We start from the raw sequence: 26,886 nt of genomic DNA, 5'->3' as shown, positions 1-26,886 counted from the left end.
TGGTGAAAGTGTTGAACAGCGACATACAGTCATGAGGTTGCTGGACCGAGGTGTTTGACAGTGCTGGTATCTTCGCAGGACAATGAAGGTTCAAATCTTTTGGGTCCTGCTCGCTTACTGCATGTTTGTGAGACTTAGAGATTAACCAGTGACCTAAGGCAATGATGGGATGTCTTTGGTGCTAGGTCCCTTCAAAGAATCCTTGTGTACCACTGGAATGACTTTGGATCAAAGAAGTGATTACTTAGGGAGACTAAGATGAGGAGTATCACTTACGGACATTGTGAGGGACCGTCAGCTTTGATATTTTGGTGAAGAGTGATACTAGCGCATGCTTCCAGACTTAACTTGACTTGAGGTCCGATTCTGTGGGTGCTTCAGGTTACCTGCCTGTGTCCTTGAACAAGAAGATGTGCCTGCATTGTCCTTGTCCACCCACCTATATAAATAGGTACCAGCCATGGAAATATAACTTGTGATGGATGGTGTCCTGACCAGAGGGAGTCGTAGACTCTCATCCACTTGCAGGGATAAGCACCGGTGTACCAATGGACCCCAGGGCTTGTATGGGGGTTATATCTTCTAAATAGAACAGAGCAGAAGTCACCAACCTTGCTCGTGGAGATCACCTGACCTGCATGTTTTCCATGTGTACCACAGCTGATGAGTCAGATCTAGTGTTTTCTAGCTCTGGGTTGGCTGAATACACATGTATTTGTTAATTAACAGTGGGTGGAGCCGGGAGAGTTGGAAAACATACAGGGCAGGTAAAGTCCAGGAGAAGACGACGCAGAAGAGCCTTTATTGTCATTGTCCATATATACCATGAAATTTGTCCTCTGCATCTACCCCATCTTAATTACAGTTAGACACAATCCAACCACTAGGAGCAGTGAGCAGCCACAGTCCGGCACCCGGCGACCAACTCCAGATGGAGAGATGCTGCCTTGGTCAGGGGCAGAGAAAGGAACAGGCCCTAAATAAGCATGTTTTGATTGTGGGAGGAAACCAGAGGAAACCCACACAGACACGGGGAGAACATACAAACGCCACACAGAAAGGGTGGGCAGCAATCCCACGACCTTCTTGCTGTAAGGCACCAGTGCTAACCACTAATCCACCGTACAACCAGCAGGGATGTTGACCCGTGGATTAGAGTTTTCACTACAACAGGAAGGAATTTTGTAATCAAGGAGACAAGGAAAATATTTTCTACAAACTCTGCCCTTTCAAGCAGAGTACATAGAATTGTTAAACTGTACAAAAAATTGTTAAATTGTTATTTCTGAATATTTACTGTCGCATTACTAACCACAAATGTTTGGTGTCAGCTTGAAGCCTTCTGAAGTCATCCAGTTGTTTTTTTGAGGACATTTATGCTCACTGAGACATCAGACATCACAGCATGTTAAGCCTCATTTCCACCGAGCGGTCCGGCTCGGTATGGCAAGGTTCAGAACGGCTAAGTGTGGTTTACCTTACATTTCCACCACCAGCAGTACTCTTTTGGTTGGTAGGCGGAGCATGGTAGATGTCGACATGCAGGTTATTGAGAGCGTGTATGCTGTCGCGCAACCTCGCCTACTCCACACAGTGCAATTGATCATTTTTTAAGTTTAATTTAATGTTTGTTTTGGTGGATCATTAATGGGATTTATTTTCATGAGCAAAATGTTGAAGACATGGTGGATGGCTGAATGGTGGCGTGAATAAATGGAGCACTGTGATGCTTTCAACTTTTAAAATGTTATTTTTCCTTGTTGTTGGTGGGACAAAGTGCTGGCGTCCTCTGGTTCAGGCTGAGAAACACACCCGGCGTAGACAAACACAGAAGGACTTCCAGACATTGTTTTCCCTTTAAGAGTGATTCATCTGAAGTGATTCAGTAGTTGTTGCATAGTCTGAAAGAAGCGATGTGCCCCCTCATTCAGCAGCTGAAATGTGAGCTGCTTCACCCCCTCATCTGTTTCTGATTCGTGCCGATGTCATCTGGTGAGTTGCAGCATTTTGTGAATTCACAAAGGTCAACTTTCAGGGTTTGTGTAGCAGTGAGCAATTCTGGAAATTTAATGTCATCAAAAACTGGACTTATTCAATTTATTTACTTTTATCAAAATATCCCACAGCATTTAGATTGCATTCAGTCTTGGCAGTGCTTGGGCAATAAAATGAATATCAGTAATCAGTGTCATCTGTCACTGGCGATTTTAGAGATGTGGCAATTGGTGATTTTCACTTCAATATGGTGTATTACAATATAGATTTTAGACACTGGCGAGGAAATATGATTTTAAGGGAGCATCTACCATCGGCAACACCTTTTTTGAAGATGAAGCACTGGAGCGCTGCACCTCAATACCTTCAACACCTCCTCCAACCACCCAATCTCCTCCATATTCCATCAGATACAGACGGAACCCCTCCTGCTCTTGGACTCTCTTGGTGCACGGCCGATCTTATAGTGTGGTGGATAACTGCAAATTTGAGCAGAATCATTCAAATGACGATGCAGGCATCACAAAGCAGTAGTAACAGTAGTAGAGGTAGCACTTCCATGTGGCAATTCCATGTTAATGTAGAAGCTCACAGGCCAAAAATATTTTTTAGAAATGGGGGAGAATAGTCTCCCCCTCTAGCTGCCACCTTATCGTGGTGGGGAGTTTGCGTACCCGGATGATCCTAGGAGCTATGTTGTTGGGGGCTTTGTGCCCCTTGTAGGGTCTCCCAAGGCAAACAGGTCCTAGGTGATGGGTCAGACTAAGGGCAGTTCAGAAGCTCCCATGACCAGTAAAAAATCAAGGACCGAGACGTCGCCCGGTATGGCGTAGCCGGGGCCCCACCCTGGAGCCAGGACTGGGGTTGTGGCTCACGAACGAGCGCCTGGTGGTCGGGCCTTAGCCTATGGGGCACGGCCAGCTCAGCCCAAAAGAGCGACGTGGGCCTGCCCTCCTGTGGGTTCACCACCTGCAGAGGGGGCCATGGGGGTCGGGTGCAGAGAGGATTGTGTGGCGGTCAAGGGCGGGGTGGCCCGGCGGCCCGGTCCGCACTCACTGCCCCTGGCTGTTGGGAAGTGGAATGTCACCTTGCTGGGGGGGAAGGAGCCTGAGCTTGTGTGGGAGGTTGAGAGATACCGACTAGAGATAGTCGGGCTTACCTCCACGCACAGCTTGGGCTCTGGTACCCAACTCCTGGAGAGGGGCTGGACGCTCCACTTTTCTGGTGTTGCCCACGGGAGAGGCAGAGAGCTGGGGTTGCATTGCTTATTGCTCCCCAGCTCAGTCGCCATGTGTTGGAGTTCACTCCGGTGAACGAGAGGGTCACGTCCCTACGCCTTCGGGTCGGGGACAGGTCTCTCACTGTTGTCTCGGCCTACGGGCCGAGCGGCAGTGCAGAGTACCCGACCTTCTTGGAGTACCTGGGAGGGGTACTAGATAGCGCTCCGACTGGGGACTCCATTGTTCTCCTGGGGGATTTCAATACCCACGTGGGCGACAACAGTGAGACATGGAGGGGGTGATCGGGAAGCACGGCCTCCCCGATCTGAACCCGAGTGGTGTTCAGTTGTTGGACTTCTGTGCTAGTCACAGTTTGTCCATCACAAACACCATGTTCGAGCACAAGGGTGTCCATAAGTGCACGTGGCACCAGGACACCCTAAGCCGGAGGTCGATGATCGACTTTACAGTCGTATCATCTGACCTTCGGCCATGTGTCTCGAACACTCGAGTGAAGTTAGGGGCTGAGCTGTTGACCGATCACCACCTGCTGGTGAGTTGGATCCACTGGAAGGGGAGGAAGCTGGTCAGACCTGGCAGGTCCAAATGTATCATGAGGGTCTGCTGGGAATGACTGGCGGAACCCTCTATCAGCGAGGTCTTCAACTCCCACCTCCGGGAGAGCTTCTCCCAGATCCCGGGGGAGGTTGGAGACATGGAGTCCGAGTGGACCACGTTCTCCACCTCCATTGGCAATGTGGCCACTTGTAACTGTGGTCACAAAGTCTCTGGTGCCTGTCACGGCAGCAATCCCTGAACCCGGTGGTGGACGCCTGAAGTAAGGGATGCCATCAAGCTGAAGGAGGAGTCCTACTTGTCTTTGTTGGTAGGTGGGACCCCGGAGGCAGCTGACAGATACCGGCAGGCCAAGCATGCCACAGCCCGTGCAGTTGCAGAGGCAAAAACTCGGGTCTGGGAGGAGTTCAGGGAGGCCATGGAGGAGGACTATCGGTTGGCCTCGAAGAAATTTTGGCAAACGTCTGACGCCTCAGGAGGTGGAAGCAGCTCTCCACCAGCATTGTCTACGGTGCGGGTGGGGAGCTGTGGACCCTGACTGGGGAGGTTGTTGGGCGGTGGAAGGAATACTCCGAGGATCTCCTCAATCCCATCATCACGTCTTCCGAAGAGGAAGCAAAGACTGGGGACTCAGAGGCAGACTCATCCATTACCCAGGCCAAAGTCACCGAGGTGGTTAGAAAGCTCCTCGGTGGCAAGGCTCCTGGGGTGGATGAAATCCGTCCTGAGTACATTAAGTCTCTGGATATTGTGGGACTGTCTTGGCTGACACGCCTGTGTAACATAACGTGCCGGTCAGGGACAGTGCCTCTGGATTGGCAGACCGGGGTGGTGGTCCCTCTGTTTAAGAAGGGGGACCGGAGGGTGTGTTCCAACTATCAATCAATCAATCAATCAATTTTATTTATATAGCGCCAAATCACAACAAACAGTTGCCCCAAAGTGCTTTATATTGTAAGGCAAGGCCATACAATAAGTACGTAAAAACCCCAACGGTCAAAACGACCCCCTGTGAGGAAGCACTTGGCGACAGTGGGAAGGAAAAACTCCCTTTTAACAGGAAGAAACCTCCAGCAGAACCAGGCTCAGGGAGGGGCAGTCTTCTGCTGGGACTGGTTGGGGCTGAGGGAGAGAACCAGGAAAAAGACATGCTGTGGAGGGGAGAACAGATCAATCACTAATGATTAAATGCAGAGTGGTGCATACAGAGCAAAAAGAGAAAGAAACACTCAGTGCATCATGGGAACCCCCCAGCAGTCTAAGTCTATAGCAGCATAACTAAGGGATGGTTCAGGGTCACCTGATCCAGCCATAACTATAAGCTTTAGCAAAAAGGAAAGTTTTAAGCCTAATCTTAAAAGTAGAGAGGGTGTCTGTCTCCCTGATCTGAATTGGGAGCTGGTTCCACAGGAGAGGAGCCTGAAAGCTGAAGGCTCTGCCTCCCATTCTACTCTTACAAACCCTAGGAACTACAAGTAAGCCTGCAGTCTGAGAGCGAAGCGCTCTATTGGGGTGATATGGTACTATGAGGTCCCTAAGATAAGATGGGACCTGATTATTCAAAACCTTATAAGTAAGAAGAATAATTTTAAATTCTATTCTAGAATTAACAGGAAGCCAATGAAGAGAGGCCAATATGGGTGAACTACAGGGGAATCACACTCCTCAGCCTCCCCGGTAAGGTCTATTCCAGAGTACTGGAGAGGAGAATTCAACCGATAGTCGAACCTCGGATTCAGGAGGAGCAGTGTGGTTTTCGTCCTGGTCGCGGCACACTGGGCCAGCTCTACACGCTCCATCGGGTGCTCGAGGGTTCCTGGAAGTTCACCCAACCAGTCCACATTTGCTTTGTGGATCTGGAGAAAGCATTTGACCGTGTCCCTCGGGGCATCCTGTGGGGGGTGCTCCGGGAGTACGGGGTCCGGGGTCCTTTGCTAAGGGCTATCCGGTCCCTGTACAACCGCAGCATGAGCTTGGTTCGCATTGCCGGTAGTAAGTCAAACCTGTTTCCAGTGCACATTGGCCTCTGCCAGGGCTGCCCTTTGTTACCGGTTCTGTTCATTATCTTTATGGACAGAATTTCTAGGTGCAGCCAGGGTGTAGAGGGGGTCTGGTTTGGGAACCACAGAATCTAATCTCTGCTGTTTGCGGACGATGTGGTTCTGTTGGCTTCATCAAATCAGGACCTTCAGTGTGCACTGGGGCAGTTTGCAGCCGAGTGTGAAGCGTCCGGGATGAAAATCAGCACCTCCAAATCCGAGGCCATGGTTCTCGACCGGAAAAAGGTGCTTTGCCCTCTTCAGGTCGGTGGAGTGTGTCAAGAAAGATGACTTTAAGCTTGCTTTTAGCTTGTTTTCATCTTGGAATATAGTACGTGCCATTGGATTAATATACATGCTGTTGGATTAAACTGGACAGTGTTTGGTACTTTCCCGGAGTAAGTGAGGTCATACCGGACTTTTCCATTGCAGATGGGGAGGCCCATGGAATGAAGTGGTGAAGACGATGGAATATGTCTAAGATGATTCTAAAATGACAAAGTATGATCAAATGAAGTATTAATGTGTTAAAAGTAATATCTAAGAATGATTCCAACATAACAAGTATGATTAAATGAACTATTAATGTAATAAAAGTAAGAGTTGATTAGAAAAAGTATGTTACAAATAAGTGAAATGAATGATTATATGAGCTGTTTTTCATAAAAAGTGCAGAGTCAGAAAGAGGACGTGAAGAAGTTGGTTTGATAAAGAGTGCAGAGTCAGAAAGAGGAAGTTAAGAGCAAGAGAAGCTGATAATAAACAACTGATCAAATGATTAAGATGTGGTAAAATATGAAAATGAATAATAAGGAATGAAAATGTTTGTATATGATCATGTGAATTGTTTTTATGTGAAAGAGAGTTGTAATGAAATGATTGAATATGATTGATGTGATTCTAAAGACATGATTTAAAAAGAATGAATTCTCAGAAAAGCTGAAGTGTTAACAGAAAAGAGGAACTTGAGAAATAAGTTACTGGCAAAGGGCCGCAGATGGCTTCCAGTAAGGGAAGGAGAAGGGAGGAGGTTTTGAGTCACCATCGTCCCCATGGTAACCAAGATCATCTGAACAGCAAAGAGTCAGCACATATATAAACTGTAAAACACCAGGAAACGGGGTTATTCTTCCAGGGAGAGGTGCTGTTGTCACTTCTCCCCTGCTATGAGGAGATCACAAGACTTGACCATCTTGTGAGCAGCAATTGGAATCGTGGAGTGAGAGGATTGGAGCCGTAAGAGATCATTTGAGAGAGTTTTCAACTCCCACTCAGGCCGTCCAGTCACGGAGTAGCAGAGCATTGGAGAATAATCACTGGCCTTAAGTCTGAGTGAGGAAGTTTCAACGTTTTCTCTCTCAAGAAACATCACAGCATACCAGAATGGATTAGATCAACTTTTGGTTGATTGAAGAAGGAATAAACTCTTATGTGGATTAATTTCCTGAAGGATTACAACATCACACAAGGATCGTGGTCAGCTAACGACTAATAGCTGATGAAGAGGAAATCAAGTTCATCGAACTGGGGATTTTAACATCAAAAAACCTCCTTCCCTCACTCCTAGAAAAATTGTTAAGAAGTTAATCCAGTCCAGTCAAAGTGAGATCAGACAGCATTATTGAATCAAAAACAAAAATCTCTGCCAATCATTATTCTGATTATATTTGAATTTCTGTTGTGAAATTATCATCATATAACCTATTTTGATTATGTTGTCGACACTTGCAAAACCTGCAATAAATTTCCAAGCATGCAGTTAAAGTGTTAAGGCTCGGACATTGGATTTATTGACGCTTCTTAAGGTGTAAAAGTTAAAGTTTATTGGGTGTATAACATCAAAAAGTGCTCTGAAAGGTTAGGCTGGTTTTTAATGAAATTAACGCATCCTGGGGACTCGCTGTACGAGTCACTAAATTCAAAATCTAGCAACATTCCAAGAGCCCTGATCCATAAGAGGAGAGCTGCCGTTAACGGGCGTGGCCGGCTCGTATCCTGGTTCCAGAGAAGGCTATTCGCCCGGGGTGCGAGATCAGCGTCAGCGGGGTGGACGTCCGGATGGAGGCAGTGAGCGGCTAGACGAATCTCCTCGCCACCAGCTTGAACAGCCTTTGTGCAGCCCTGCCGGGTAATACCCGTGGAGACACGAAGGTCGGACCCCAGAGACGGAGAGCTGGTTTTAGTACACAAACGCACTCATCGGAGGGTGAGCGTGTGCCGCGTATCTAAAAAATAATAAAAACGGGATCTGACAAGTGTCCTTGCCTCAAGTGGAGGAGTTTAAGTATCTCGGGGTCTTGTTCATGAGTGAGGGACGGATGGAGCGTGAGATCGACAGATGGATCGGTGCAGCATATGCAGTGATGCGGTCGCTGTATCGGACCGTCGTGGTGAAGAGAGAGCTGAGTAGGGGGGCTAAGCTCTCGATTTACCGATTGATCTATGTTCCGATCCTCACCTATGGTCATGAGATTTGGCTCATGACCGAAAGAACGATAAGCGAGTACAAGCGGCCGAGATGAGTTTCCTCCACAGGGTGGCTGGGCGCTCCCTTAGAGATAGGGTGAGAAGCTCGGTCACTCGGGAGGAGCTCGGAGTCGAGCCGCTGCTCCTCCACGTCGAAAGGAGCCAGTTGAGGTGGCTCGGGCATCTTTTCCAGATGCCCCTGGACGCCTTGCTGGAGAGGTGTTCCGGGCACGTCCCATTGGGAGGAGGCCCCGGGGAAGACCCAGGACACGCTGGAGGGACTACGTCTCTCGGCTGGATTAAGAACGCCTTGGGGTTCCCCCGGAGGAGCTGGGGGAGGTGTGTGTGGATTGGGAGGTCTGGGCGGCTTTGCTTGAGCTGCTGCCCCCGCGACCCGACTCTGGATAAAGCAGAAGAAAATGGATGGATGGGAGAATAGTGATTGAAATTGTAAGAGCAAATATTCACTTGTGCAGAAAGAAAATAATTTCAGTTACAATGACGCGGTGAAGGTTAGCTATGCCATGTCAAAGCAGGTTTATTTTTTCATGTTTTTCTCCCATCAAAATGTGAATGATTTAGGCTCACTTTCTATCTATTGCATATACTGATTTTTCATCCTCTGCATAAGCTCTGTATAAGCATACTATTGTTTTTTGTGAATGAGAACACTGCACACCTCAGTTGAAGTGAGAAATTGGTTGCCAGCACTGCACCTGCTTTGGCCAAGAAATCATAAAAATACCAATATAACCTATTTTTAAGATGCCAAATTATAGAATATGACAATTGCCAGTCAAAGTAGATTGTTTAATCAGCAGAAATTTGTTGTTTTGTACATTTAAATATAGAGGGGCATACTGTAAAGTCAGTCACTTAATGTCAGTCACACATAATTATCCAGTCATTCAGTTTATGCTTTTGATTTGTTACATGGCAAGGAGCAGCAGAATGACAGTTGCTTGCAACCTTATATCCTAGAATAAAAAGTGCGGTTAACCCTGTATAGTTTGAAGACAAAGTTGCAGTAAAGCTTATGAATTTTCTTAATGGCTGTTTTTTTGTAATGTCAGTCATGCCCATAGTATTGAGTACCACCAACTTGTACTAAGCAACAACAAAGTTTCCTTCCCCTACCAAGTAGACCTTGTCCCTACTATGTCAGTCACAAGATAGGAACACTTAGGGTCTGTATGTTTTAAGTCCTGGTCACTTCAAAAGGCCTGCCTCCTCTCTGAATATAACGTCAGTCACCATGGAATTGCCCATCCACATGATGGTGGCTGACATCCTTCTCCCGATCCTCACAGACTGTAGCCTGCCAGTCAGGAAGTTGAGAAGTCAGTCACAGAGGGAGGGGTGAAGTCTGAGGGCTAACAGTTTGTGGGTGAGTTTGTGGGGGACGAACATGTTGAAGGTGGAGCTGTAGTCGATAAAGAGCATCCTAATGTAGGAGTCTTTATTTTCAAGATGAGAGAGGGAGATGGGAAGGGCGGCGACGATGGCATCTGACGTAGACTGGTTGTGCCTGTAGGCGTACTGCAATGGGTCGGTGGTGTCCAGGATGCTGTTATGAATGTGGGACAGTATCACTCTCTTGAAGCACTTCATAATGATTAAAGTGAGTGCTACTGGCCAGAAGTCATTCAGACAGGATCGGGGGTCTTGTAGCATCTTGGGATGATGCACTGCCTGAGAGAAAGTTTGAAGTATGTCCATCTCCATGCTAACATTCAGATGTATCAAAATTGAAAATGTGAAAATGTATGCTGCACTGCGCAAAAATCCTGGGTGGTGTGTACAAACGTTTCTACAGCTATTATTCCACTGCCAATATGAAGAGGTGATGCTAGGAAACTGTTTATAGTGTGAAAACATTAAGTCATCAGAATGATGTGTACGTCAGACACACTTATGAACAATTAACACAGTGACGTGTTTGCAATTATATGGGTGGATATAAAAACATGCGCAAAGTTATTGTAAAATGGCATTAACAATTGTTGCTTTAGCATTGTTAGAGGACCTTGCAAATGGTGCAGTCCGATGTGAGCGTATTCAGGGAAAACAAGGATTTACTTGCAAATGATGATAATTGTCTCATAAGCTGATTCCGATTACCAAGGCCAGTGTTGCTGGAGTGCAACACGGCAAGGATCCAGGGGTTGTCTGTGCCCACACAGGTGCTGACCACGCTGAGCTTCCTGGTAACAGGGGCATTCCAGCGAGGGCTGGCAAATTAGTCAGGAGTGTGCCTGTCATCCTTGAACTGAGCCATGCCAGTGTGGAATGCAATCATCTGAATGTCATCCAGGTACATCACATTCCAACATTAAAGCGCAATTTGCAGCGAGAGCCGGTTTCAATCAATCAATTCAATCAATCAATTTTATTTATATAGTGCCAAATCACAACAAACAGTTGCCCCAAGGCGCTTTATATTGTAAGGCAAGGCCATACAATAATTACGTAAAAACCCCAACGGTCAAAACGACCCCCTGTGAGCAAGCACTTGGCGACAGTGGGAAGGAAAAACTCCCTTTTAACAGGAAGAAACCTCCAGCAGAACCAGGCTCAGGGAGGGGCAGTCTTCTGCTGGGACTGGTTGGGGCTGAGGGAGAGAACCAGGAAAAGACATGCTGTGGAGGGGAGAACAGATCAATCACTAATGATTAAATGCAGAGTGGTGCATACAGAGCAAAAAGAGAAAGAAACACTCAGTGCATCATGGGAACCCCCCAGCAGTCTACGTCTATAGCAGCATAACTAAGGGATGGTTCAGGGTCACCTGATCCAGCCCTAACTATAAGCTTTAGCAAAAAGGAAAGTTTTAAGCCTAATCTTAAAAGTAGAGAGGGTGTCTGTCTCCCTAATCCAAATTGGGAACTGGTTCCACAGGAGAGGAGCCTGAAAGCTGAAGGCTCTGCCTCCCATTCTACTCTTACAAACCCTAGGAACTACAAGTAAGCCTGCAGTCTGAGAGCGAAGCGCTCTATTGGGGTGATATGGTACTATGAGGTCCCTAAGATAAGATGGGACCTGATTATTCAAAACCTTATAAGTAAGAAGAAGAACTTTAAATTCTATTCTAGAATTAACAGAAAGCCAATGAAGAGAGGCCAATACGGGTGAGATATGCTCTCTCCTTCTAGTCCCCGTTAGTACTCTAGCTGCAGCATTTTAAATTAACTGAAGGCTTTTCAGGGAACTTTTAGGACAACCTGATAATAATGAATTACAATAGTCCAGCCTAGAGGAAATAAATGCATGAATTAGTTTTTCAGCATCACTCTGAGACAAGACCTTTCTAATTTTAGAGATATTGCGTAAATGCAAAAAAGCAGTCCTACATATTTGTTTAATATGCGCTTTGAATGACATATCCTGATCAAAAATGACTCCAAGATTTCTCACAGTATTACTAGAGGTCAGGGTAATGCCATCCAGAGTAAGGATCTGGTTAGACACCAAGTTTCTAAGATTTGTGGGGCCAAGTACAATAACTTCAGTTTTATCTGAGTTTAAAAGCAGGAAATTAGAGGTCATCCATGTCTTTATGTCTGTAAGACAATCCTGCAGTTTAGCTAATTGGTGTGTGTCCTCTGGCTTCATGGATAGATAAAGCTGGGTATCATCTGCGTAACAATAAAAATTTAAGCAATGCTGTCTAATAATACTGCCAAAGGGAAGCATGTATAAAGTAAATAAAACTGGTCCTAGCACAGAACCTTGTGGAACTCCATAATTAACCTTAGTCTGTGAAGAAGATTCCCCATTTACATGAACAAATTGTAATCTATTAGATAAATATGATTCAAACCACCGCAGCGCAGTGCCTTTAATACCTATGGAATGCTCTAATCTCTGTAATAAAATTTTATGGTCAACAGTATCAAAAGCAGCACTGAGGTCTAACAGAACAAGCACAGAGATGAGTCCACTGTCTGAGGCCATAAGAAGATCATTTGTAACCTTCACTAATGCTGTTTCTGGTTTCCCTGATGTAACCCACCCTCTGTATGAGGCCCTAAAGGGGAAAGTGCCCAAGCATACGTTGGACTGGTCCATGGGGAGAGACACAGCATTCACAGACACCAAGGCTGCCTTGGCTTCTGCAATGATGTTAGCTCATCCATTGCCGGATGCCTCCATAGCCATCACCACAGATGCATTGGAGTATGCTGTGGCACAGTGTACGAGTAGTGGGTAAATGGGGCCTGGCAACCACTTGCTTTCTTCAGTCGGCAGTTGTGCCCCAGCAAGTGCAAGTACAGCATGTTTGACCAGGAGCTGCTTGCCCTTCACCCCACCATCCAACACTTCCATACGATGCTGCAAGGCCAGCAGTTTACGACTTTTGTTAACCACAAACCGCCGATTCTTGCCATGGCCAAAGTGTCGGAACCCTGGTCTGCCCGCCAGCAATGTCCAAAGGCATGCAGGTTAGGTTAATTGGCAACTTTATAATTGTCCAGGTCTCCCTTGTAAAAGAGATCTCGATCTCAATGGGACCAACTTGATTAAATAAAGGTTAAATTTAATATTGAAAAAATGCAGCTCGCTTACATCTCAGAGTTCACTACAGACATAAAGCATGTCGCCGGCAAGACGAACTTCATCGCGGACCGTCTCTCCAGAGCTTTTGCAGCCACCATTCACCTCGGCCTGGACTACACCCTCATGGCGGCCAATCAGACTACCGACCCCGAAGTGCAGTCACTCAGGTCTGCAGCCACCGGATTACAGTTGACAGACATCACTTTTGGTGAATGCGGCACCAGGCTGCTCTGCGACATCTCCACAGGACAGCCACAACCTGTTGTCCCCGCTGCATGGAAGCTGTGTGTCTTTGATGCTATGCACAGCCTTTCCCACTCGGGTAGGAAACCATCATAAAAGGCTGGTGGCAGCCAAATTTGTCTGGCTTGGGCTTAAGAAGGACTGAAATGTTTTGCACTTGACCCAGAAAAAGTCGAGTGTAACTCTGAGAAACTAATATTTCTCTTGAGAATGTGTGAAAATTTGACTCACTGGGTGTAATATTGCTGACACAATATTCCAGTGAAGTGAGTAGGCATGTATCAGATTGGCAAAATGGACAAAGCTGGTGGGCATGCTGTGCAGTATCTCACGAAAAAGGGAATGTCTCCAAAGGAGATCATGAGGACATGGTAATGACATTAAGAGAGGATCCCCCGTCTTATGCTACAGTTAAACACTGGTCAGCCATATTCAAGAGAGGCAGAACAAGTCTCGATGATGCAGCAAGATCAGGAATACCCAGACCTACCACCTTGACCAAAATGATCCAGAAGATCCATGATGTGGTCCTCACTGACAGAAGAGTAAGTGAGCCTTACATATCCAGTATGGTAGGCATTTCCCAGGAGACAGTTCATTCAGTTCTGACAGAAGAACTGGCAATGACAAAATTTTCAGCAGGATGGATCCCAAAGCTTCTCAAGGTTGATCAGAAATGCACAAGGTTCTGGATGTCCAGGGAGAACCTTTGGCTTTATGAGCCAGATCTGGATAACTTCGTGCAACAATTCATCACCAAGGACAAAACCTAGGTCCATCACTTCGAACTGGAGTGCAAACAGCAGTCGAAGCAATGGAAAAACTGTCTCATCTGCTGGAAAGGTCTCTGTCCTCTGGGATGCTGAGGGCATCATAATGGTGGAGTATCTCCAGAACGAACGGACCTGTTATACTTCTCTTTTGTTACAAATGCAGGAGAAAATGAAGCAGAAGCGACATGGATTGCTCCAACAAGGTGTTCTGTTTCACCAGGACAATGCTCCGGTGCATACGTTGGTCATCACAATGGGTGTCATTAATGAATGTGGGTTCAAACTTGTTCTGCACCCACCTTATTCCCGATTTGTCTCCTTCGGACTTCCATCCATTTCCAAACATGAAAAGGCATCTTTTTGGAACAAATTACTCACCTTATTCAGGTCGTCAGAGTGAGCGGCTCCATTTTGTCAAACAACTTACGGATTGCCACTGTGTCGATGATTAGCTATGTGGGAACACAGTACGCTAGAAGTGTCCAAACATGAGCAGCATTAATTGTTCAGTTCGTGGGTGCCACAACAACTGGAAAAAGAGGAAACTATTGCTTTCAGAATAATGTTTTGAACATGGAAAGGAGAGATCTGAGTGCTGTGGACCAGCATTATCTTGTTCCCTCCTCCATCAAAAGACAAGGCTCCTCTGTGCTGGTTAAAGGCACTGAATTTGAAAAAATCCACCCAAACGTCATGTCTGTTCTTTTTATTTTCTGGAGAAAAAACTTACACCACTGGATCCTTACCCAGAGAAATGGTTGGGCTACAACACTCCATTGAAGAAGCCACGGCAGATGCTAGTCAGACAAACGGGTAAGCTGTGTTTGTAGCATTAGCTCCTATCTAATTTACTCATTTTCTAGCATTTGATACAACCAAGCACTGCATGAAATAACACCATACATATATTAATGTTACATAATCTTGGCATTACAATGGTACTACTTGTCGGGTAGTATTTTAACTTGATTGTGCTTTTATATGAGCAGCGGCGCAAAGCTCGTAGTTCCTCACAGACAAACTGTCCATGCCGAGTGACAACACAAAGTAGTTAAAAATAATCAAGGGCCACTTTTTCATGTCATTTTCCCACTCTGTTATGACCCGTGGGTGAGCCAGAGTCGTTCCCTTTGAGCTTTTCAAAAAGATTTTTAGTTCTACCCATGGAATGACTTCCATTGTTCTATATTGAAAACACTGCTCACTGGAAGTCCTAAGACAAAAGAGAAATGCCTATGTTATAAAAGTGGGTGGGGCTGAATAAGGTGAATAATACTCATAATGATGTCATATCTACAGTGGATGACTTCTTTGAGCTCCAGGATGAGAACTGAAGTTTTAATGTTGTTATTGTGGTTCATGTTAGGTTAATAGTGTTGTTAGTGTTATCGATTTATTGTGTTTTTTTTCTCCAATCACAGCCACATACAGTGAGGGAAAAAAAGTATTTGATCCACTGTCAATTTTGCAGGTTTTTCCACCTACAAAGAATGGAGAGGTCTGTATTTTTTTATCGTAGGTGCACTTCAACCATGAGTGACAGAATCTAAAAAAAAAAAAAAAAAAAAAAAAATCCAGAAAATAATTCATTTTTATTTTATTGCATGAAATAAGTATTTGATCCCCAAGAAAAACAGACCTTAACAAATGGTACAGAAACATTTGTCTGCCATTACAGAGGTCAGACGTTTCCTGTAGTTCTTGACCAAGTTTTCACACACTGCAGCAGGGATTTTGGTCCACTCCTCCATACAGATTTTCTCCAGATCTTTCAGATTTGGAGTTTCAGCTCCCTCCAAAGATTTTCTATACAGTTCAGGTCTGGAGACTGGCCAGGCCACTCCAGGACCTTATACAGGTAACAAGTTCAAACAGGTGCAATTAATACAGGTAAAGAGTGCAGAATAAGAGGGCTTCTTAAAGAAAAATTAACAGGTCTGTGAGAGCCAGAATTCTTGCTGGTAGGTAGGGGATCAAATACTTATTTCATGCAATAAAATGCAAATTAATTATTTAAAAATCATACAATTGTTGTGTGGGCCGCTGAAGAGGAGGTACTGCTGGCCCACCACCACCAGAGGGCGCCCTGCCTGGAGTGCGGGCTCCAGGCACCAGAGGGCGCTGCCGCCGACGAGGGCTGCCAGGGTGACAGCTGTCACCCATTACTGGACACAGCTGACTGCACTCAGGACGGAGGTATATCAGCAGGACAGCGTCTCCACCTCAGTGCCGAGATATCGCCTTGAGATTAAGGTAACCTTCTCTGCAAGCTCATATTGAAGACTCTGATAAACCTTGGTAAACCTTTTCAGGACAGCTGACTACAGAAAGCTACTTGCTTGGATAAGTACTCACCTTTCCTGCTTCATTGTAACAAGAGGTGGAGGCGGCTTCTCCCCTCTCCGTCTACTGGGTGCTGTCGCATCCATACCTGTGTGTTTGTGCTCTTTCCCGCCAGCAGTACCGGATCCGACGAGCGGAGGCAGTGGCCACCTGGGAATTCGGGACTTGGCGGTTCCAGTACTTCTGGGGTTCGGTGGCAGAGGAAATCTGGGTGGTTCCGGTTCGACTAGGACGGACGCCTCCTACCTTCGAGCCTGCCCACACGACACCAGCAGATTTCGGCTTCAAACTCCAAATTATTAATTGTTGTATTGGTTGTGCTCTTTTCACAACAGTAAAAACTTGTTATTCACCTTTCTCCATTGTCCGTTCATTGCGCCCCCTGTTGTGGGTCCGTGTACCTACACTTTCACAACAGGATATCTCGGCCAGCGTCATGGATCCCGAGGGGCGTCAACCGGCTGTTGAACGGCCAATGGAAGAACAGGGCGCAGCGGCGGCTTCGGGAGGGGTAGTCGGTGAGTTGCAGCGGATCCTCACCGCTTTCACCACTCGGATCGATTTCATGACCGAGCAGCACGTTCTCCTAAACCGCAGGGTGGAGGCTCTCGCCGCACAAGTGGAAGCGCGCCCTCCGGGCGCCGCTGCGGCTCTCCCTCCGAGGACCCTGCGTGTGAGAGTGACGTTCCACTGGTCGTTCAACGGTCCCTTCCTCCGTCCCCAGAAGCTTACATAAGCCCTCCAGAACCGTACGGAGGCTGTGTGGAGACGTGCGCGGATTTTTTGATGCAATGTTCGCTCGTCTTCGCACAGCGTCCCGTGATGTACGCGACTGACGCTAGCAAAGTAGCTTATGTCATAAACCTGCTTCGCGGGGAGGCACGCGCGTGGGCTACAGCGCTCTGGGAGCAGAACTCACGGCTCCTTCATTCATACGATGGGTTTGTACGGGAGCTCAGAACGGTGTTCGATCATCCCAACAGAGGCGAGTCCGCTTCAACCGCACTACTGTCCATACGACAGGGGCGTCGGAGCGCAGCTGCCTATGCAGTCGCCTTCCGCATCGCGGCGGCGAGATCCGGCTGGAATAGCACTGCCCTCCGCGCTGCCTTTGTAAACGGACTGTCTCTGGTCCTAAAAGAGCACCTGGTGGCTAAGGACGAACCGCGGGATTTAGATGGGCTCATCGATCTAGTTATACGACTCGACAACCGGTTAGAAGAACCGCCGTCGGGAACGAGGCGAAGGGCGTGGCCAGGCACGCGTCGTCCCTCTCCCTTCCGGGTCCGATCGAGCTCCGCCCTCCCCACGCTCCTCTGTTCCTGCGCTCCGTGGGGTCACAGCTCCCCCTATGACGAAGCTAGGGACACGAGTAGGGCAACATTTAGGGCACCAGATGCACAAAGGAGATGGACCCACGGAGCGTGTCTTGTTTGTGGTTCATAGAGCACCATGTGAGAGACTGCCCCGAGCGGTCAAACGCCAAACGCCCGCCCTTAGAGACTGGGCCAGGGGTGGGCCAAAACATTCACGTGGGACATACCCACATTGCTACACGACTCCCAGTCACGATCCTGTTTGAGGATTCAACCCTGAAGGCCCCAGCACTGGTGGACACGGGCTCTGAGGGGAATCTGCTAGACAGTAGATGGGCCAGGGAGATAGGGCTCCCTCTGGTGGCTCTTACCTCGCCTGTGCAGGTTCGAGCACTAGATGGCTCCCTACTCCCACCAATCACACACAAGACACCTCCAGTAACTCTGGTGGTGTCAGGCAACCACCGGGAGGTGATCGAGTTCTTCGTGACTCAGGCCACCTCCCGTGTGGTTTTAGGATTTCCATGGATGCTTAAGCACAATCCCCGGATTGATTGGCCGTCCGGGGTGGTGGTTCAGTGGAGCGAAACCTGCCATCGGGAGTGTCTCGGTTCCTCGGTTCCGCCCGGCTCCCAAGCTAAGGAGGAGGTCCGAGTCCCGCCCAATCTGAAGGCGGTGCCAGCGGAGTACCATGACCTTGCGGACGTGTTCAGCAAGGATCTGGCTCTCACGCTTCCTCCCCACCGCCCGTACGATTGTGCCATTGATTTGGTTCCAGGCAGTGAGTTCCCGTCCAGTAGGCTGTACAACCTCTCACGGCCGGAACGCGAATCAATGGAGACCTACATCCGGGACTCATTAGCCGCCGGGTTGATCCGGAATTCCACCTCACCGATGGGCGCTGGTTTCTTTTTTGTGGGTAAAAAGATGGCGGACTTCGTCCATGCATTGATTACAGGGGGTTGAATGAGATCACGGTTCGCAACCGATACCCGTTGCCCTTGTTGGATTCAGTGTTCACCCCCTTGCATGGAGCCAGAATCTTCACCAAGCTGGATCTTAGGAACGCGTACCATTTGGTTCGGATTCGGAAGGGAGACGAATGGAAGACGGCATTTAACACCCCCTTAGGTCATTTTGAGTACCTGGTCATGCCGTTCGGTCTCACTAATGCTCCCGCGACCTTCCAAGCGTTGGTAAACGATGTCTTGCGGGACTTCCTGCACCGGTTCGTCTTCGTATATCTAGACGATATACTCATCTTTTCTCCGGATCCTGAGACCCATGTCAAGCATGTACGTCAGGTCCTACAGCGGTTGTTGGAGACCGTCTGTTTGTGAAGGGCGAGAAGTGTGAGTTCCACCGCACTTCTTTGTCCTTCCTGGGGTTTATCATCTCCTCTAACTCCGTCGCCCCGGACCCGGCCAAGGTTGCGGCGGTGAGAGACTGGCCCCAACCCACAAGCCGTAGGAAGCTGCAACAGTTCCTCGGCTTTGCTAATTTCTACAGGAGGTTCATCAAGGGCTACAGTCAGGTAGTTAGCCCCCTGACAGCCCTGACCTCTCCAAAAGTTCCCTTCACCTGGTCGGACCGGTGCGAGGACCGCGTTCAAGGAGTTGAAACGGCGCTTCTCGGCTGCACCAGAACTGGTGCAGCCCGATCCTAGCCGCCAGTTAGTGGTTGAAGTGGATGCCTCGGACTCAGGGATAGGAGCGGTGCTCTCCCAGAGCGGGAGACCGATAAGGTCCTTCACCCGTGTGCCTATTTTTCCCGCAGGTTGACCCCCGCTGAACGGAACTATGACGTCGGCAATCGGGAACTCCTTGCTGTGAAAGAGGCCCTCGAAGAGTGGAGACATCTGTTGGAGGGAACAGCCGTGCCATTCACGGTTTTCACTGACCATCGGAACCTGGAGTACATCAGGACCGCTAAGCGTCTGAACCCCAGGCAAGCCCGCTGGTCACTGTTCTTTGGCCGTTTTGACTTCCGGATTACCTACCGCCCCGGGACCAAGAACCAGAGATCGGATGCATTGTCCCGGGTGCACGAAGATGAGGTCAAAACGGAACCGTCGGATCCCCCGGATCCCATCATCCCGGAGTCCGCTATCGTGGCCGCCCTCACCTGGGACGTGGAGAAGACCGTCCGGGAGGCCCTGACCCGTGTCCCGGACCCCGGAAACGGACCAAAGAACAAACTATACGTCCCACCAGAGGCCAGGGCCGCAGTCCTAGACTTCTGTCACGGTTCTAAGCTCTCCTGTCACCCGGGGGTGCGAAGGACCGTGACAGTCGTCCGGCAACGCTTCTGGTGGGCATCCCTGGAGGCCGATGTCCGGGATTACGTCCAGGCCTGTACCACCTGCGCCAGGGGCAAGGCCAACCACCAGAAGACCTCAGGGCAGCTACAGCCACTGCCCGTGCCTCATCGCCCCTGGTCCCACATCGGCCTGGACTTCGTCACGGGTCTCCCGCCGTCCCAGGGAAACACCGTCGTCTTCACGATAGTGGACCGTTTCTCCAAGGCGGCCCACTTCGTGGCCCTCCCGAAGCTTCCAACGGCCCAGGAGACAGCGGACCTCCTGGTCCACCACGTCGTCCGTCTGCATGGTATACCATCAGACATCGTCTCCGATCGCGGTCCCCAGTTCACCTCACACGTCTGGAGGAGCTTCTGCCGGGAACTGGGGGCCACGGTCAGCCTCTCGTCTGGGTATCATCCCCAGACCAACGGGCAAGCAGAGCGGGCGAACCAGGACTTGGAGCAGACACTACGCTGTGTGACAGCCGCGCACGCACCGACGGCCTGGAGTACCCACCTGGCCTGGATCGAGTACGCTCACAAACAGCCAAGTGTCATCAGCCACCGGCCTCTCCCCGTTTGAGGTGTGCTTGGGGTATCAGCCCCCCTTGTTTCCGGTGGTCGAGGGAGAGGTCGGTGTGCCCTCGGTCCAGGCCCACCTACGGAGGTGCCGTCGGGTGTGGCGTGCCGCCCGCTCTGCCTTGTTGAAGGCCCGGACGAGAGCGAGACACATGCAGACCGGCGGCGGGCCCCGGCTCCCACGTATCGTCCTGGGCAGGAGGTATGGTTGTCCACCAAGGACATTCCCCTTCAAGTGGACTCCCCCAAGCTCCAAGACCGATACATCGGCCCCTTCAAGGTCCTCAAAATCATCAATCCCGCCGCAGTGAGGCTTCAGTTGCCGGCCTCGCTGCGGATTCACCCGTATTCCACGTCTCCCGGATAAAGCCCCATCACACCTCACCCCTCTGCACCCCGGGTCCGGCACCACCTCCTGCCCGGATCATCGACGGGGAACCGGCTTGGACCGTGCGTCGGCTCCTCGATGTCCGTCGAATGGGTCGGGGTCTTCAGTACCTGGTGGACTGGGAGGGGTACGGCCCCGAAGAACGCTCCTGGGTGAAGAGGAGCTTCATCCTGGACCCGGCCCTCCTGGCCGACTTCTACCGTCGCCATCCGGACAAGCCCGGTCGTGCGCCAGGAGGCGCCCGTTGAGGGGGGGGTCCTGTTGTGTGGGCCGCTGAAGAGGAGGTACTGCTGGCCCACCACCACCAGAGGGCGCCCTGCCTGGAGTGCGGGCTCCAGGCACCAGAGGGCGCTGCCGCCGACGAGGGCTGCCAGGGTGACAGCTGTCACCCATTACTGGACACAGCTGACTGCACTCAGGACGGAGGTATATCAGCAGGACAGCGTCTCCACCTCAGTGCCGAGATATCGCCTTGAGATTAAGGTAACCTTCTCTGCAAGCTCATATTGAAGACTCTGATAAACCTTGGTAAACCTTTTCAGGACAGCTGACTACAGAAAGCTACTTGCTTGGATAAGTACTCACCTTTCCTGCTTCATTGTAACAAGAGGTGGAGGCGGCTTCTCCCCTCTCCGTCTACTGGGTGCTGTCGCATCCATACCTGTGTGTTTGTGCTCTTTCCCGCCAGCAGTACCGGATCCGACGAGCGGAGGCAGTGGCCACCTGGGAATTCGGGACTTGGCGGTTCCAGTACTTCTGGGGTTCGGTGGCAGAGGAAATCTGGGTGGTTCCGGTTCGACTAGGACGGACGCCTCCTACCTTCGAGCCTGCCCACACGACACCAGCAGATTTCGGCTTCAAACTCCAAATTATTAATTGTTGTATTGGTTGTGCTCTTTTCACAACAGTAAAACTTGTTATTCACCTTTCTCCATTGTCCGTTCATTGCGCCCCCTGTTGTGGGTCCGTGTACCTACACTTTCACAACAACAATGTGATTTTCTGGATTTTGTTTTAGATTCTCTCTCTCACAGTTGAAGTGTACCTACGATAAAAATGACAGAACTCTCCATTCTTTGTAGGTGGGAAAACCTGCAAAATTGACAGTGGATCAAATACTTATTTGCCCACTGTAAGCCTATAACTACTTCTGGGTTGTATGAGTGCCTTGGTGGGTTTCCTCACTCTTCTTCTCGCACTTCTTGCACAGTCACTCAGTTTTTGTGAACTGTCTATTCAATGCAGATTTACCACAGAGTGCCATACTGTTTGTATTTCTTCATAATTGATGTACATAAATAAAGTCCAAGACATATTCAGTTACAGCTTCACCATCAGATAACCTCATCCACAACGACCACAAAAGACTACAAGCTGTCACTGATGTTAAATGGGGCAACACACAGGTGTATGTAAACTTTTGATCAGTGTCATTTGGTTAGTTTCTGTTGTCATTATGATTTAAAAAGAGTAAACATGGTTGTTTGACAATAAATGGCTTCACCCAGCCACTAACCATGAGTGGAAAAAATTGTGTGTTAAAATTCATATTCTCTGAAAAATGGCCAAAAAAAAAAAAAAAAAAAAAAAATTCTGCCAGGGTATGGAACCTTCTGAGCACAACTGTACTGTTTCTGTTCAGACTTCATGGTGACATCCACTGTGACTGGCACACTGGCAACAGCTGCCTGTGACTGCAGCTGGAGGCACTGCTGCTTCTTGTTTTCTCCAAATCAGTTGTTGGTACTAACCATATCACTTAATGCTCCTTCATGGAGTGCAGTCTGGATGGCATTTGCTGAACAGTAATCCAAACAATGGACATGATGGCATTGAAAAGTCATTAAACCACTCCTAACAGCAAAGTCACAGTCCTTTTGGCATTCACTGGACTTGCACTTGATTTTATGCACTTTTCCCCAAAGTTTTTTTTTTTGTTTTTTTGCACATGAAGAGGCACAACTGGTCCAATAAAGGATTTCTTCACAGAATATATGCCATTCCTCTCATCTATGCATATGGCATCCAGATGGGATCAAGCATTAATGTCTCTGACAGCAGTGTTCACATGTTTTGTTTACATGTGTTTCTTTGTGGGGTTTTTTTTTTCAGTATCTTCACATTACAGTGATGACAAAGAATAGATGTCTATTTTGCTATGAGCACTCTGCACAGAGGGTTGTCCGGGGTGGGGTTGCTTGGCAAAGGTGATTCAGGTACTTTCCTGCAGTCACCAGTAGATGCATTCTCCTGTCTGTCAGAGATGAGATCACTTGGTACTGTCTTTTTCTGAGGTCTCTCAGAGAAACAGTCAGGTTTAACCATCTGATATTCAATGCACTTCTAAACAAGCTAGGCCAAATATGTACTTTTCAACATTAAGCTACTAAAAAATAGAATATCGTCACTTTCCTAAAATAATGGCCTAAGTCCTATTCTCCAAAACATGACTTAGGCCATTATTTTAGGAAGGTGACAATATGGTTTTCTACATTCAACAATTATTGTTTTTGATTAATATCTGTACTAATCAATGTCAAATATCAATCAATGTCAAATATCACTACACTTCATTTTTTAATCCTAATAATGTCCAATGCTTTTAGGTGAAATATACAATAAAAAAAATATTATTTTCAATCAATAGCATGCAAAGCAGAGATCACAATTACTTTGATCTGTACAGTCTGAGATATCTAAATAATTCCAAAAAGATCAAAAATAAAAAGTGAATAGTTTTGAGTAAACAGTAAACTGTGCCAGAGAGTTAATATGTACCTGGGAAAAACACTCACACCCACATAGTTTTGACAAACACACACCCTCACCAATACAGACAGTGGCCGGCAGATTTCCACGTGCCTCTCTGCATCCTGCCTTTTGACTGGAGTTCTACTGTGGTGGAAATGGCCACCATTTCCTGGCCTGCAGGCATGATGACATTTGGTTATGTAGAAATCTATAAACAGACTAAAGCATCATGTCCAACATTATGTGCTTTCCTTCTGAAATAAAGCAAGACTTGCTTTGCAGCAGTGTTAACAAGCAAATAAGTGATAATGGCATTGCACAAAGATGACAGAAAAGCCCTGTCACACATAGCAAGAATGTGCCGGAGTCATGCCTGACACAGCAAATATTGCCATAAACCGACGCAGTTGGGAGAAAAAGCTCTGTCACAACACAGACAGACTGCCTCGTCCACACCTGTTAGATCGCGTCCAAAACATATGTAGACGACACAGGCTCCTGTCAGATGGCCATAAAAGGCACTATAGACTGCCGATGTCCAAATTTCTGGATGGCAAACACAGACCGGCTGTTCCTCCCTTTGCACAGGACCTGTACTGGACATCTGGAGTGGAGGTGGACATTTTAAGTGGATAAGTGGCATGTGCAGGTCATACCACAGGCTTTGCTATACCCGATCCATGTCGAGGTTCCCTTATACACGCTCAAATCGTTTCGGATCCTGTTTATGCCACCTTCAGAATATGTAAATTGCTTTCAGATGGCGTTCAGACGGCCGTCTGATAGGTGTCCCATCTCGACCGTGCTAGAGAGTTTTGAACATGTGCGTCACACTCGGGGCTGCTGGCGGATTTTGTCCAACTGTGTCGACTTCCGCAGATGACTGTCAGAACGTTTTGTAACTGAAACCCAACACTTTTCGGATGTGCACCGATTCATAAGTCTGACGCCATTCTGCGTGATTCCGGCTATGTGTGACGGGGGTAAAAGGAACAAACCTTCATGTTGGTGTACATTTTTCTTATGCACCTCCAAGTGCTGTAAAACCATGGCCTTTGACAAAGGCCTGTACATGGCAGTGGGGCAAAGGGGGCAGTGAAAGTGCACACGGCACACCGTGTATCTCGTCACCTGCGGTGGGTTTGTTTTTTGTTTTTTTTAAACGCTGAAGTGGACCTGAATAACCAATAAAGCAAAATCAATGTGCAATCAAAAATTGATCTAGCTTTTTTTTTTTTAACTGTTAATTCCTCTGGGAAATTTTTTTCTCAAATGGAGGTTAATATATTATACTAATTTTCATTCATTCAATCGTTTAGTTATTTATTCATTTATTTATCATCCACATGTAAACAAAATCTAGAGTCAAATCACAAATCCTGTTTCATTGCATTCCAAAGGAACTTGGGGGGGAGGGGAGTGCATTTTACCTGCACCTTTATCATTAAAATGGTTGTGTTTTCCAGCATTCATATTTACAAGAAAACAGAGAGAGAAAAAAATTAAAAGCCATACAGAGAAACACATAATATAATAACAATTACCAGCTACATATTTTTTTCTCATCATACTCTGTTGGTTTAAATGGTAAATTTAACCGTTTCTATATGGATAGAAAAAAAAAGCCCTCTCAGGGAATTTACCTGTGATGCTGCCATCTCCTTTGACAAACTTGTCTTCTCCTCTCAGTTTGATTTATTGGCTGCAAGATTTTTGACCCTGGAGACTTGGTGTTTTGCATACGCCCATGTCATGAGACAAGTGCTATGACACAAGAAGCTCCAGGCTGCAGCCATACCCATTTCTCTGGATGCGCCCCTGCTTTGCATTCTCTGAGCATGAACAACCAAGAATTTGTGTATTTATGTGGAAAGCGCGACCTGATTGACAGGTAAGAAGGTTTTATAAGCACATTTTAATAATAATAATAATAATAATACACAAAAGGTGCCTGTTGTGTGGGCCGCCTGAAGAGCAGGTACTGCTGGCCCACCACCAGAGGGCGTCCTGCCTGAAGTGCGGGCTTCAGGCACGAGAGGGCGCTGCCGCCACGGACACAGCCGGGGGTGACAGCTGTCACTCATTATCTCTTGACAGCTGTCACCCATCTACTCTACATCTCACTCCATAAAGACCGGACATCTCCACCTGGTTGCCGAGATATCATCTACCTGTGAAGGTAATATCCTCAGCCAGAAACTAACTGTGTCCTAGTCTGAATTCATTTTGCAGCTGCTTTCCTGTGGAGTGCCTTATCAGTGAGGTTGACGTAACCCGCGACGGCTTCGCTTCACACCCAAACCAGATAAGTGTTTGACAGGAGCTGCACGAGTGTGTGATTAGAGGTGGAGGTGACTTTCCACCTCCTGACTGTTTTTGTTACTGGGTGTGCACACACCCACGTCTCACTGTTTGTGCTCCTCGCCAGCAGTACCAGATCCGACAGTCGGGAACGGTGATCACCTGGGAATTCGGGACTTGGCGGCTCCAGTATTCACTGGGTTCTGTGGCGGTGGAAATCGTGTGGTTCCGGCTCTTCTCAGGACAGACGTCTTCTATCCTCGAGCCTGCCCACACGTCACTTTTGTGGATTGACTGCTATCAGATTCTGAGATTGTCTGTATATTCGTTGTGCACATTCACAACATTAAATTGTTACCTTTTGGCTCATCTATTGACCGTTCATTTGCGCCCCCTGTTGTGGGTCCGTGTCACTACACTTTCCCCAACAGTGCCTTTCTTAACACTCAAGGACACCGTACCGTAAAACTTAAAACTTAAGGATTTTAGGTCATACTGCCCTCAGAAAGGCGTATTAGGTGTATTTTGGTGATTAGAAAAAGCATTAGTGTTTGTTGTTAATGCATTGCAGGTCTGCAGCTGTGTTTATAGTTTAACCACAGCAAGGACACTCACAGAGGCACTCAGAGCAGACTTTGAAAGAAAAGAAAAATTTAAAAATATGTTTGTAAAACTGCCCACTGCTCTTTGCTCGCTGTGGCGCTGTGAGACACTCAAACACACTGCCCTCCTCCTCCTGCAGAGTGCAGACAGGACAAAGAGGAATAGACACATGGACTCACTGCCAGGAGAAAAAACAAAAGCAAAACGGAGACGATATTCTAAACATTGATTTTTTTTTTTAATGTTTGAATGTTGTAAATTTTATATCTTGCATCCAGCTTTGATTTTGCGTTAGGATGGCATTCGTGCAAAGCCTGTTTTTTGAAAGACCAACTGACAGAAATCTGCCATAGCGAGAGAGAACTTTAATCCATGGAAAAATAATCCAACTGGCTCCTTTTGACATGAAGACGCAGCAGTTCTACTCCGAGTCTC

The 26,886-nt window shown here is 47.7% G+C and overlaps 1 long non-coding RNA gene across 1 annotated transcript; it reads left to right on the top strand.

The window, feature by feature from the left end:
- Positions 1-853: 853 nt before the first annotated feature.
- LOC117509824 lies at positions 854-23,094 on the top strand. Its single transcript, XR_004560543.1, has 3 exons — positions 854-864; positions 1,890-1,899; positions 22,941-23,094. It is a non-coding gene; the product is annotated as an uncharacterized LOC117509824 (long non-coding RNA).
- Positions 23,095-26,886: the final 3,792 nt, after the last annotated feature.

The sequence above is a fragment of the Thalassophryne amazonica genome, chromosome 5, assembly GCF_902500255.1.
Source record: "Thalassophryne amazonica chromosome 5, fThaAma1.1, whole genome shotgun sequence".
Classification (NCBI taxonomy): Eukaryota; Metazoa; Chordata; class Actinopteri; order Batrachoidiformes; family Batrachoididae; genus Thalassophryne; species Thalassophryne amazonica.
This window is presented reverse-complemented; position numbering and strand designations above follow the sequence as displayed.